The sequence below is a fragment of the Phalacrocorax carbo genome, chromosome 2 (genome assembly GCF_963921805.1).
Source record: "Phalacrocorax carbo chromosome 2, bPhaCar2.1, whole genome shotgun sequence".
Taxonomy (NCBI): domain Eukaryota; kingdom Metazoa; phylum Chordata; class Aves; order Suliformes; family Phalacrocoracidae; genus Phalacrocorax; species Phalacrocorax carbo.
In genome coordinates this window covers 133,507,989-133,512,478 of record NC_087514.1, presented here as the reverse complement: position 1 = coordinate 133,512,478, position 4,490 = coordinate 133,507,989, and positions in this window count along the sequence as shown.

Below are 4,490 nucleotides of genomic sequence, written 5' to 3'. Positions count from 1 at the left end.
TTCTGCTTCGCTGCACTGATACGCTTGTCTTTGTTGTTGATAGGATTAAAAAACTTAGTCTCCTTTATTACACATAAATATCGCAAAATAATTGTAAAATTAAGGAACAGAATTTTACTACTGGTTTGAGAGCTACAAGGATCCATGAGGCTTGCAAAGTAAGAGCAAATAAATGCATTCAGAGAGGAATACATACTACCATCTTTTTAGCCATTTTATGGTGGAATGTCATTAAGCATTGCTGAGTTTATAAATGAAGGCCTAATGAGATCCATCCATTTTTGAAGTATCTGTGTGTGCGTGTGCAGGTATATAATATGTATGCTCTGTTTATCAGGATGCCTGATGATAAGCAGAAATTTGGCAGCATGAGCTCTGTGATGAATGGTTCTAAGCTGAGCATAGCAGAAACTGGCTTGGAAGTGTCCCTGTCCTTGCTTGTTTACGACTTGAAAAGGTAAGTGGGCACATCACTGAAGTTTGAACTGAGTGTGGATGACAGGAATCAAAGAACAAGCTTACTGTATCCAGAGTAAGTATCCCAAGAGTAATCCTATAGAGAGTACCTGTATACTATTTTTATAAATTAATGCTATTTTTTTATATGGATATAGTTTTTACCAGGTATTTCATGCAAAAAGAAAGTTCTTCAGTGCTTGGTTGATATAAAGTTTGGAGGGACTTTATTTTCCTGTGTAAAACTTAATGTTTAAAAAGACAACCACTCTATAAATTCTGTCACACCATCACCATCTGGGTAAAACTTTGGTTAATTAAAAAATTGGGGACTGTTGGGAAGTCTATTCAGCTGCAGGTTAGAAGCTGATGACAAGCATTGAGGCATTGCTTTGTACATCTCTTTAAGTTTGTAAAGCACTTTGATATCCCTTGGAGTAAAAATGATACATAGATATAAGATATCATTTGTACTAACTCACAATTCACATAGCAATATGTAATCTCCCATGAACTTTATCAGTATGACACGACAGCAAATTCTACCACAAAATTTCCACATGTTCCTCTAAATGAAAAGAGGGTGTTCCTCTCTGACAATATTTGGTTTTACTCCCTCACATTTATGCCCTAGACTAAATTATAGTATTTTGTTTGCAATTTTTTTGTCATATCATGTTAGCCTAATATACCACTAATACCATTTTAATACAGAAATGTTAGTACTCATCGGATGATACAGTACCTTATCACATTAGCCTGCTATGACTTCTTCTTGTGGTATCACTTACTACTCTATAATTACTTTCCTACCTTATTTTCAGTCTGATAGGCAACACAGTTGGCCACACTTCTGCATTTGAGACCCTACATAAACTACATGTTGCAAAGTTTTATGGCTGAAGAGGTAGTGTTGATTTAGTTAGCAAACTTTACTAGGGTATTTGCAGGTAACTGTGAATCCAGTCTGCTACAATGCAATAGCTATGCCTGAAAAGAGAACTTTTTTGTTTCTAACTCAGAAAAAAGAAGAAAGGAAAAATATGCTTAGTGTAGAACAAAAAAAAAAACAGGGCAAAGCTGTGCTCCTGCCAGCAATACTGAGGTAACTGGAGTTTCTACAGTAAATGAAAGAGGAAACCTCTCTCAAAAGCAATAGAAGAAACTCCTTTGTTTTCCTACTGTTTATTTTGTCCTGTCATGTTCTATTCCCCTATTCAAATAAATATGCAAACCTTTAAAGGGAAAGGAAAGGCAAGGAAAAATCCCTGTGGCTGCGTTTGCATCTTAGTGGCTGCAGTCCCCCTGCAAGATGCTCTCTGGTGACACTCCCTTCCCTGGAAGCAGATGTGAGTTTTGCTGCTCTGGACCAGCCAACTTCTCATGCTCATTCTGACCAAACTGATGAAAACATTTATTTCTCACTCCTAAATTTTTTCTTTTTACCTTACCTAGGATAAAATTTTATTCCTAAGGCTTAACTAGAATGGTAAGAAACTTGGTGTAGCAAATAGATGAAATGATGATCTGTACAGCTGCCTGGACCACTCATGTGTTCTCTTTGATTCTTAGGCCCAGATTATTTCCCATTTCTGTGTGCCCAGATTTGCTTCAGGTCTGCAACAGTTTCTTAGACTCACAGTATTGGACCATCTAGGAATATTCATTCAAATATTCTAGTTTTGCAGTTATAGCAGCGGAAGTCAAGGAGACAAATGAAATACCTGAATATGTTGTGTTTTGCTCAGAAATAGAACCAGGTACATTTTAGCAATGCTTTAACAGTACAATGTTATCTTTACCAGGCCATCTTGAAGATAATTCTTACTCCAGTTAACCTATCCGTATCATTACTGTTTCCTCATCCAGTCATTTATGGAGCATTCTGAATGTGCGAGACTCATGCTGAATAAAAGAACAGTGCTTGAGAGGTGAAAGGGGGAATGTGGTGTGAGAGACCCTGCACAGCGCAGTAGGAGGCCTTTGTACAGGGACTTTTGCAGATGGCTTTCTGAGTCTGAGAGCTGATTCTACGAGCTTTCCATTTTGATGTGGCTGCTGCTTGGAGCCACCCCTTCCTTTCCTTCTGGGACTCTCTTGCATTCCTTCCCATCTCCATGTTCTTACCCAGATCTCACAGTTGTAATCTAAGGTAAGGATCTGGCTGATTTTTTTTGACTGCTTTCAGATTTTTAGGATTTGCATACACTTATGTGTGTTTTAGCCCAAGTTGGGTGTTTAAATCAACTAATTCACAATTCTTTATTTCCCAGATATGGTCTTGGGGTTCTTCCCTTGTAAGTTATGGCTGGATGCCTTTGAACCTTTTCTAGAGGAAGTGCCTATCTTTTGTCAAAACAAACTTGCAATAGGACATCCAGGAGTGCTCAGTTCAGCATGGTTAATGACTGGAAGAAATTCTAACACCTGGGTAAGACCTATAGCATCCAGGAAGTGCATTTTAGCCCTTGGTGACATTTTTTGAAAGGTGCTTTCTGTGCGTCAAATTCTGGTGTTACTGATGGTTCTTTAGGTTTAGTCCATAAATGATGAACAGAATATGGCTGTTAAGCAAGCGGGTTTACAAAGCAATGAGAAACTGAACAATTCTTTTTTTATTCTCTGCCTTCTACTTATTGGCAAAGTACCTTCCCCTTTACTGCAGAGTGTCTTTACAATAACAAAGGTAGAAATTTCTGTTTGATTATGCAAACTACAGCAGTTGCTCCACCAGTGTGCCCAGTCACAAGAGTATCTGTCCTTTTGAGTGATATTCTGCAATGTCCTATATATTTTTGCAGTAAAATCTTCTGGCATTATATTGCTTTCTGGGGAGTCATGACAAGTTCTGTCAATGCACATATTCATCCTTTTAAAGAGAACGTGTCATATGAACTGGATCAGCCATGCTGGATAAAGGCTTCTCAGCCCTTTCAGTGCATAGCGGTGAAGAAATACATCTCCTGTTGCATGAAAGGTTTCTATTTTAAAATCAGAGTGTTCTGTGATGAATTTGCCATCCACTGATTCCTGAAATCCCTGGAAATTTGCTTTTATTGTTTTATAATTCAGTTTGAGTAGCACTAAAGTCATCACCCAGACTCAGATTGTAAGTATTTTGCCCAGTTTTATAAACTAAATATTCTCTCCTATATGTAGTTTGTTTGCACCCCACAAAAGATGAATAGGCAACTTTGTGGTTGCTCATGATTTTGAAGGAGCAGGTCTACCTCAGAACAGATCAGTCTGATGGGACGCATTCCCCTCCAAACTTCATAAGGAATTCAGTCTATTCCTACTATTAAAGCTTATTGCCATTCATATTAATAAGTGTTTGTCCATAATGATTTTACTTTCCTAACCCACTTTCAGTATCCCTCTCTGTAAGGGAAAGCTAAGGGTTTGTAGGATATTCAATATCTTTATTGGTGAATCCAGTAATACACTTTTTAATTTCTTTGTGTAACTTGTATTGTGGTTTTATAGATTGATTGTAGCTTTGCCTACATGTGCCCTCAGGCTCTCAGAAAATGAGATTCATCATTTCAATGAATTTACACTAAATATAGCTTGATCAATTATACTACATTTCAGCAAAGAGATTATAGGAGGTCAACAGACTAAAACATAAAGCCATTTTTTAAACACAGTGTAATTTCCTTTGGATAATTGTTCTGCCTTTTGAATTGCTAAGGAAGTGTACATGTTCCTTTACTCCTGAGAAAAACACTGGTTAAGCAACAAGGATTCCTGGAATTTAATGGGAATCTAGTACAAATCTACGTGATGCAATGAGTAAGTAATCTCAGCAGCACTGGTGATTAGCAACCTGGACTGGAAAGCTGGTGATTCGAGGCCTCTACTCCCATGCTGCGTAGTTGCTGTAGGGCATGATGAGCTTCTGGTGAGCTTTGACCTTTCTTGAAAGTGCAGCAGACTTCAGGGCAACATGTGCCTCTGTCTCTGACTTTGTGCTTCTGGGATGCTGAGGTTTCTCCAGGATTATCAACGACTGAGATACCTTTGAGAACTGT